General features: G+C 18.4%; 1 long non-coding RNA gene across 1 annotated transcript; it reads right to left on the bottom strand.

Moving 5' to 3' along the window:
* Positions 1–6,198: 6,198 nt before the first annotated feature.
* On the bottom strand, positions 6,199–6,971 carry LOC147658312 (uncharacterized). The gene is made up of 2 exons (XR_015290762.1): positions 6,612–6,971; positions 6,199–6,542 (listed from the first exon to the last, which is right to left on the bottom strand). It is a non-coding gene; the product is annotated as an uncharacterized LOC147658312 (long non-coding RNA).
* Between the last annotated feature and the right edge of the window lie 4,059 nt (positions 6,972–11,030).

The raw sequence follows: 11,030 nt of genomic DNA, 5'->3' as shown, positions 1-11,030 counted from the left end.
AAATATAATCCTGCCATTATTATTACTATTATTTTTTATAAACATATAGAAGAGATATGAAAATTTTATTATTATATATAAATAGAATCATATATTTTTTAATACATCGACTAATGTAGATATATTTTCTATAAAAAAATTAGTTAATTGTATAACAAAAAAATTTTTAATTTTAAAGATATTTTAATTTCAATTTTATAAAATTTATCATATCTACGAAAGACAAAGATACTCTTATTTTATGATAAATTTTATAACATTCAAATTAAAGTATCTCTTAACCTAACATCTCTTTTTACCGTAGATAGTTAAGTTTTATAAGGAATAACCATTTGTGATTAATGTGATAAAAAATATAGAAGATTTTAATGTATTTATGAAATAACTTTGACACCTCGATTCTAGAAACATAAACATTAAAAATTAATGCATTTGAACAATTTCAAACTTAATTTACTCAAAAAGGCTTTTCGCGTAATTTCGCTATTGTTGATTTTCATTTTATTTTGAATCTTTTTCTCATTTGTGCTATTTAGATCAATTTTATATATATAATAATAATAAAAAAATATATATAATACTTTTTATATATGTAATATGTAGCAGAGATTTTATACTAACATTTATAATGGCAATTTTGAATTGAAATTTAATATGAAATTACATTGAATTTAATATGAAATTACATATATACTATGATATCGATATAGCATCATTAGCTATCCGACAATGATATTACGAATGATATTACAAAAATATTTATATCAATAATATCTGTAAAAGCAACATTTAACAATATTACTTATTATACGCAGTATTTCAATATGATACTGAAAGTTTTTTTATTAATATTTTAAAAAGTAATAATTGGCTGAATCTAAAATTTTATATTTGAAATTTATCTCTTCTTTACTATTTCAAATTTTGCATCGATTACCAATATTTTTCACAACTTTATTCAAGTTATACATTAATGCATTTCATCTAATGCAGCAAACTTCAATTGCTAATAATTTAATAATTGTCTTTAATCAACTTTTATATTTGTTTTGATTTCTAGAATCAATTTTACAAATATATTAATATTCTATATTTTTTTTTAAATTATTTCATTTATGCTATTTCATAATGATTTTTTTATATTATTTATTTTAGAATATTTCGTAGAATTTTTAATTAAATGTCTGTCTAAATTTTTTCAATCGGTGTCCGAATATTTAGCTATCTACGTTTCTAGGTCATTTTGGCATTAGGTCAAGGATATATCTTTACCTCTCGATTTGAAATGATACTTTCTTTTTCATATTTACAGTTACCTCTTGATAAGAAATTTCATCTCGAGGTAATTTCAATCATTTAATTTAACTAATTATTTAAAAGAACAAAACATAAACACAATTAATTGAAGATTGTATGAAAATGAGTAATAAATTCTATCTATATATGGATTTTCATCTTTTTTCCTGCAATATAGAATTCATTTTTTGTTAATTGTTAAGAAACTATTAATCAAAAATTTTTTTTCTCAAAAATATTAAAAACAAATAATTTTTATTTTTGAAAAAAAATTCAGACTTAAAGATAACAGATTTATCTTCTATTGACGAAAAGTCAAGTTTGACGATTGAAGTCATCTCTTATTTTCTTTCTTATCTCTAATATTAGTTTACTTTATGATTGTCTTATGTATTTTTGCATTATGTACTTTTACAAATTAATATTTTCCTTTCAATTATGATATTGGTAAATACCATTTAAATTGATTGATTGTGCGAAAATGATAATAAAAATTGCTTAATGGCATGCTTACCATTCCAGATATACTTTTCTATGAGAAATTTCTTTAAATAATCTATAAAAAATATATAAATAATCTATCATTATATAAAATTAATTAATTAATTGAATTAAATTATTTATAACTTAATAAATAAATCTCGATCATTTTTTATTTTATATCATTATCATTGCATATATATAATATAAAATCCTATTCCATGAATATATTAATATTCTATATATATATATATATATTAGTATATATTAGTATTATGTTTAATATTTAAAAAACAAATCTATCTATAATATCTAAAAAATCAAAATTCAAAGTTAATAATAATTATCTTAATAATAATCTTTAGTTATATATAATATTTATGATCTAATATTTTTTCATATTCATTTTATTTATTCAAGTTAGAACTAAAAAATTATATATACTCAAAGATATAAATTATAATATATAAAAAGCGATAAAAAATCGATTTTAATTAAAGTTACGAGATCTATATTGAATAGAAAGATTTAAGTTACAAAGAGTTACATAACATTAATTTAAACTACAAATTCAACAGCATTTTAAATTTATTAATTTACTATTACTTTATTTATTACTATTACAATTATTTATTTACTAATACTTAATTTATAAATATTATTGTTGAATTTAAAAAGTTATTATAAATATGTAATTATACAAAATAGATTAAATCGAATTGAATCTTAATTTTGTATTTTTATTATAGTTAAAAGTATACACTTAAAACACAATAATCAATCAAATTAATCAAATTTATTATTAAAATTTGTATAATGTGAATTCTAAAATTTTGTTAATAATAAGTTAAATTTTTTACAAAGTGTATCATTATTAGTTACATTTTATCGTAAATAATATGTTTAAAAAAGATGAAATGAAAAATGTTTTATAATCTTCTATAATCAGAATAATTGCGTGTAATATTTTTTATATTTTATGTGTTTTACGAAAATAAAGCTGATTTTTAGTTCATTTTTAATGGAATATTGTGTACTTATGTCATATATCAAAAAATATTCATCTATGAATTTCAAAATCCTTCAAGTAATAAATATTAAATTATTGCAGATAAATTGATTAAATTCTTAATAAAACTTTTAATGTTTATATATTTACAAATTTTATGTTAATATTTCTTCATTGAAAATAATATTGATTAAATTTTGATTTATATATAACAAATCTAATCTATTTTTTTTCATCAAAAAGCAATGTTATATTTATATATATAATTATATAAAATATAATTAAAATATTTCATGGATTATTATTATTAATAAGTAACTCATGGGTTTATTTTTTTATTTATATTTGTTATATTTATTATATTTTTTTATATATATATATTTATATTTGTTAATTTACTTTTTTCATATTAATGAAAGAATTTTTATTTTTTTAAATGTAATATCAATTTTTCATACTTTATTAAATTTAAATTTTGTTAAAAAATATAAGAAAAGAACACAAATTCGATATTGAAGTGTAGTTTTTTCAAATGGTATCGTAATGTAATAAAAATTATATTATGATACCATTTAATTAAACTTAATTTAATATAATTAGCATAAAATATTATTAACGATATATTTAGTCATAACATAATTAAAGCGATAACATAATTTTGAAAAAAAATTGAATATTTCATTTCATATGCTTTATATTTCATTCAAGTTTTTTTTTTTTTGAATTAATTTGTACAATGTATTATTTGTATTTATATTATATGGAATATTTTTTTAATTATAATTTAATAATATTATAATAATGAAATTATCTTGTAAAAAAAAAGGAAAAACTTCGATACAAGTAACAACAAAAAGTAAATCATATTAAATATATTAAATCTTTTTAAAGAACGAAATACATTGACATAATTCAAGATAGGATATTTAAAATATTTTTTCTTTTATTTTTGATCTTATAAAGATCATGAAGATCATTGATAACGAATTTAACCTAATATACTTTTTATATATATGAAATAAAAAAAATATACAGTATTCCATTAATATAATCCAAAAATATAAAATATAAATATAAATACATACAGATTTATATTAATCATAGAAAATTCTATACAATATTTTTCTCTTTCATTTTTTTTCTATTGTATTTATAATACTGCTTAGTATTTATTAAAAAAAAAGATTATTATCATTGACTAATAATAAAAAAGATTATTACTATTGGCTAATAATAATATGACCTTTCTATTATATTATTATATTAAGCATGATTTCAATATATTATATTATAATAATATTAAAATTAAAAATTGTTTGTTTGAAGTATTATTATTTTAAATATTATTTTTTTACATTTCAATGAAATATAATATAAATAAATTTCAAAATAAATTTATATTAAAATAAATATGAAATACCATTTCTTTATATAACTACTATTTTAAAGAAAATTTATTTACAAAATTCTTGAAAAAAATAATATTTATTATATTTTCTATTTGTGTATTTAAATTTATTTTGCAATTCTACTTAAAATTAAATTAATGTCAAAGAATATTAATCCATACAATCTCAAAACTATATTTTTCTCACAAATTATAATTATCATTATAATTATCAAAGAATATCATTTAGAATATTTAATTTTAGTCTAAAATCATCTCAATATCTAAAACAAAAATCCTTTTGTATATTTTTATTCAATCTTTTCAAAATTCCAGAATTTAAAATTATAATTTTTAAAACACCATCGATTATTTTAATTATTATATTTGAAAAAAAAAATTCATGTTGAATAAACGAAACATTGTCTCGCGATCAAACAGTTCAACGATTTAGTGATATTCTTCATTAACGAAGAAAAAATCGAAAAGATAAAGAAAGACATAAAAAATGTTCATAAAAGAGAATAAAAAACAAAATGAGATTCGAAATTGAGGTTGTAAACTCAAAGATAGCTAAAACTTTCGAGTTGCCTTCGAGCGATTAGTTGCTCGTTAAACGGTACTAGCTTTTGTATATACGTATAAGTTTAGTATAACATATGAAAAGAAGACATGACAAGGTTATGTCCAAAAATAAAATAGAATCATGTATAATATATCACTTTAGAAAGTGGGTGCATAGTTCTCGTGAACACGATTCATATGACTTAATTACTAAGTTCGTGCTATAACGGATTTCTTTTTAGCGAAATGTTACATCGATATGTAGATGTATCACATTTTGCATTTCATGCAGTCGTTTTGATCGAATAGCTGAGAATATTACTTATAAGAAGGAAATTTAATTATTTGAAATTTTTGAAAGTTGAATATTTGAATATTATATAAAGAATCAAATAAAATAAGACAAGATTTTAATAAAAATATAATTTATAATATATTATATATATAATTTATAATATAATGTATTTTATATATATATATATATATATATATATATATATATATATATATAACATATAATTTATAATAAGAATTTATTATATTGATAAAAACTGATTTCTTTTTTAATATATAGGAAAAAGTTTGATCAAAACTTAAAATCGATTTCAAAAGAAATATATAAATTAATAATAATTAGTTAATATACAGCATAATATATAGGGTATACATAAAATATATAATATAAAATAATAAAATTAAGAATTATAATAGGATTTAATAATTGATAAAAAAACGTAAAATTTATATAATTTCAAGAATTAATATAATATTAATTTATAATTTTACGAAATAATTTATTTATATAATTTTATTTAAACAATTTTAAATTGATTTATATACAAGAAATATTCAGCAATATGTAATAAAATAAATAATAACTAAGAAATAAGAAATTAAAATATTGCAGAAATTTTAAATGATTTATTAATAAAATCGTACTTACCTAATCATTAAGTTTACAAATAACTATCGTAAAATAACCATAGTAAAATAAAAATCTTATTGTTGTAAAAAAAATTTTTCAAATTTTCTGTATAGAAAAATATATCTAAATAAATCCTATAAATTTTCAAATATATCTACAATAGAAACTTTTTCTGTCTAAATAACTTTCCCTCAAGACAAGAAAAATATAAAATATATCAAAAAATGCAACATGAATAAATTGTAACATAATCTCTTTAACTTATAATATCAAACAGTCATAGTTATAGTATCGATTATAATTCCAATTTAATAAAAATTTCGTTGAATTTATAACAAAATTTAATTTATTTTAATTTTAATTTTAGTAGTTTAAATCAGCTATATTTTAAAAAATAGATATTAAATTATATATAAATAAGAGATTAAATTTTACAATTTTATCGAAATGAAATATATTTAAAGAATATAAATGAAAAAGAAAGATAATGAGAAAATAGATAGAAAATGTCATTCCAGTTTAAAATAAAAATTATAATTTATAATATTTAATATATTTTATTTATTTATGAATAATATTAGGGATACTCATGAAAAATATCTTACGGCATAAAAAATAATATATAAGTAAAACATATTCTATAATCATTATATACATTTTCTATAGATTTTCTTAAAATTTTTATCAAATTTCATTTAAATTTTCTAAACGATATTTAATTAATTGAATAAAGTAAAATTCAATAGTTCATCCAATAATTCAATAATTTGTAAATCATGCTTAATTGACTTTAACATGTTTTCAATATCTTCCATTATTGCTTAAAACATTCGAAATCTATTCGACACCCTCCAGTTAAAGTGTAAATTGCATCAAACAATCTGCATGAAACAATGAATCATAACCTAAGAATATTATTAATGAACATCCCTTAAAATGTATTTACTTACTTTTCGTTCCAGATTAATAAAATTATTCAGAAATTTTTAAGAAATCACTTTTATGAATCACACCAATCACAAAAAAATTGGTCAATAACTAAAGTATAGCTTCAATTACAAAATGAAAAACGAATCTAACTGTACTATTGAAATAAGGGTTGCGGCCATCATACCCCTTAACTCAACTATGATTTTCTATCTTACAATTTGTTTATTTTTCTCCATCTTATCTCTCGAAATTTTATTTTTTTTATATAAGGTTGTCACGTGTATGCATGTTGCAAAAAATATCGCAAAAAGAATCTATATCAGAAATATTTAACAAATTGCAAACACTTCAATCTTCGGCAAAGTTGATATGTGGCGCCATTCTCGGGAATAATAAGAACTATTAATATGAATAATTTGAATCTATCGATAAAGTAAAATTTAGTAGTAAAATTTTAGAAAGTATATATCAATAAAATTTATTGTAGAATGTAAACATTTCAAACTGTTTTTTTCTATTATGTGAATTTGAAAATTATATGACTTATAGTTTGCGATATTATCAAATCATGATCAACTTATAAAGTATATACATAAGATTGCAATTATAAAGATATAAGAATGTCTTATATTTATATATCTAATTTAATAAAGCACAAAAGTCATAACATAAATAAACATAATATCATATGGAATTTTGTATTACGTATTCTGAAATATCGATATGAAAAAAGATTGTAGCGATTATACTCACGTCCTATTTTATCGATCAATTTAAAAGTAGAAATTCGAAAAGAAATGTTTGCACAATTTCTATATTAATTACGTATTATTCAACAAATATCAATATATTTTAACAGTAATTATTATATTATGTATTAAGAGTAATTATTGCATATGCAAAAAAATGATTTATGATTTATAATAAATTTATATGCAACATAAAAACATAGTTATGATATTCATATAAAGGAATATTAAAAGATAACTATATGTATATATATATATATATAAGATAGAATATTAATTTATATTAATATATTTAGATTGATTTTAGAGATCAAAACAAATACAAAATTTGGATAAAAATAAATTTAAAAAAAGATTAACATAAAACATAAAAATTGAGACTTATTTATCAATGCATCTAAATTTTATATGTATAAAGATATTATATATCTCTACAATTTTTTTATTTATTTTACAATAATAAAAAATTAAAACGCTAAACTCATACCATAAAAAGAAATTTATTTGAAAATAAATTGTATATTGTTTTCATAAAGAAAAATAGTTGTGTACTAAAATATCCTTTTATGATTATGTACATAAAATATCTCTTTTTTAATAATATAAAAGATCAATCGTAATTTTTTTTTTTTACAAATTTAATGTATTTATATGAAAAATAAATGAAATAAAATGATAGTACAAGTACATGATAGCATGATAAAATACGAGATTTTATTGTTTGAGAATGGAAAAATTTTTGACATATTTTCATCTACTGAATTCAAATATATCTATCACTTTAGATTTAGGAGATAAATGTATAAAAAATATCATTTTTTTTACACAAATATTATAAATTTATAATATTATAAATTTCAAAAAATATCATTTTTTTCTATTTAAATACTTCTTTTTAAATATTTTGGACAACTAAATATTTTCATAACATTATTATTATTATTCTATAAAAATGAATTTTTTTTACTATTATAAAATTATTTTGCTGAGAAATAAAAATATATCAATGTGAGATGATTTTTATTACAAAAAAATAAAAAGTGTGAAAAATGATAAATAATTAAACAGATAATTAAAACATTTTTATAATTGTAATCTTAATCTAACGAGAATTTTGACTTTTTGAATTTTATTTTGATTTTACATTATTCAATAAATATAAATGAGATATTTTTTAATATTCATAAAAAGATCAGAAATTCGATTTCAATACTTGAACATTATCGCACATGTTTCTATAACACATTTATATATAGGATTCAATAAAAATTAAACCAAATTAAAAAAGATTACATTAAACGCATTAAAAGAATTTAAAATAAAAAATATCTGAAAAGATTGTAACAAAAAAAAAAAAGAAATAAATTGAAACAGACTTCGTTTTATAAAAGTTTTTTTCAATTGGATTTTTATAATTTTCATTTTAATGCGCTTATATTTTATTTTAATGTATCAATAAAAACTTTGTGCTTTGTGAAAATAATAAATATATAATAATAATGAATTAATGAGTTAATTAATCTAATTCTATTTTAAAATTAAATGTTTAATTTTAATACAAAATTGCGATTTAGCTAGATATATTAATTAGAAATAAAAATAAAAAATCTCTGTCTGAATGATATATTCACTATGAGTGAGTGGTTGTTCATTCAAAAAAGTATTTTCTTATTTAGATTGTTAATCTAACTTTATCACTCGCTCTTATCAATGATATTTCATGTTAGTTACTTAATGAGTAATGTATCACTTTATAAGCGTAACAGTTGAATATAAAATATAACATTATATACTTAATTTAAGATGTAAAACGTTATCGAATGTTTTAACAGCGAAATTAAAGACAGTTTTAAATTAATAGTTAAGTTAACCACAAGTTAATTCTAAATCTCTTTTTAAATTAATTATAAAATATGTGATAATTTTAAGTTAATGACAAAAATAATCATAAAATTTGATTTGATAATTTTATTTAAATTGTAATTAAATTTGATTTTGGAACAATGAATTGAAAGAAATACTCAAATTTTGTGAAAATTCAATTGAAAATTTATGCCTCATTAAAAATTATAATGATTACAGACTAGATTCATAATTTTCAATAAATAAAAATTCTTACAATAAATAAAAATTCTACTACATTGAATTTTGCTTTTATGCATACATAATAACGTATGCATTTTTGGAATGCGAATAATTTTTGTTGCAACTAAAATTATGACGATATTTATCGTTGCAACTTCGATCATTGTAATTTCGATCAAAATTTGTTTTATATTTTATTTTCGCATTTCGTGGATTTGAAAAATCTTAAACTTTCTATGGATAACTAAATGTATTAGCTCAATGACAATAGTCCACCCGTTATATATATATATATATATATACCGATTATTACGATGTATTTATGCATAAAAACAGTAGATAAGCGAACACATCTATGTATATTACATTATCATAAATATATACATGTAAAATACATGTGAAATAAAAATTTAATGTAATAATAGCAACAATTTTTATTAATACCTTAAATTCATTATTCCAACAATCCGAAACTATGTCTTAAATTTGTAAGACTGAAAATTGTTTTAAATGCAATTAAATTAAAAATTTAACTAAATTAAATGTGGCAAAATTATTCATCATATCAATTAAGATTATAATAATTTTAAAAGATCTCTCAGTTGTTGAAAAAAAATTTATTGAGTTAGTAGGGAAAGGAAAGGGAAAAGAAATCTTAAAATATATTATAAAATTAGCAAAACTATTTATTTATTTAGAGGCTTTAATTTTAATAATCTTGCATGCGAATAAAAAGAAATTTTATCATAAAATTTTAATTTCAACTAAATTACTATTTTCTGAAATATTAATAATAAAAAATTTTCAGTATCATACATTGAATACAAACATTGCATAATACAAACGTGACTAATATATTGAATGACATAATCCAGATATTAATAAACAACCGTCTTTGCTATAATAGTTATCATCATTGATTATCCGAGTAACCGATAACGATAACGCTCTAACAATATTGATTTTCGTATTATAAGTATCCTGTATAAAATATAATCAATTTTTAAATTTTATATTTGAAATCTATCCTTCCTCTCTCTCCTCCAATTTTTTTATCGATCGACTTTTCCCAATTATAACTTCATTACATAAAATACGAAACATTATATAATGAATCAATAGAATTGAATCAATAAAATTCTTTTCAATGAGCAAGTAATAATATACACGTTGATTATTATTTTTGAATTGATTTTATTTTTAAATTAAAAATAAATTAAAAATTATGACAATTATATTATAACAATTAAATTCTCTCTAAATAGATTAAATTAAAATTAATCTCTCAAAATAATAAAAATTATTGACATATAATATAATATAATTTTTCCATTGAAAAATAAATTTCTGAAATTCTGACATTATTTATATACAATTGATTTAACTTTTAAATTGTAATATTATAAAAGTTGTACATAATACATAATCGATGCTGTAATAAAATTTAAATTTATTACGTATCAATTCATTAATGTTATTAGTTTGTAAATTATTGTGCAAGAGACTTCTGAAAATGATATGTATCTAACCAAATATTTCCGCTTCGTGCCAATCCGTGCCCAGTCGGCGCATCTCGTGACAGTGCGCACAAATACGGGTTTTGTT

The sequence above is a fragment of the Apis florea genome, unplaced genomic scaffold (assembly GCF_048593485.1).
Source record: "Apis florea isolate Af1SG1 unplaced genomic scaffold, ASM4859348v1 contig_2291_pilon, whole genome shotgun sequence".
Lineage (NCBI taxonomy): Eukaryota > Metazoa > Arthropoda > Insecta > Hymenoptera > Apidae > Apis > Apis florea.
This window is presented reverse-complemented; position numbering and strand designations above follow the sequence as displayed.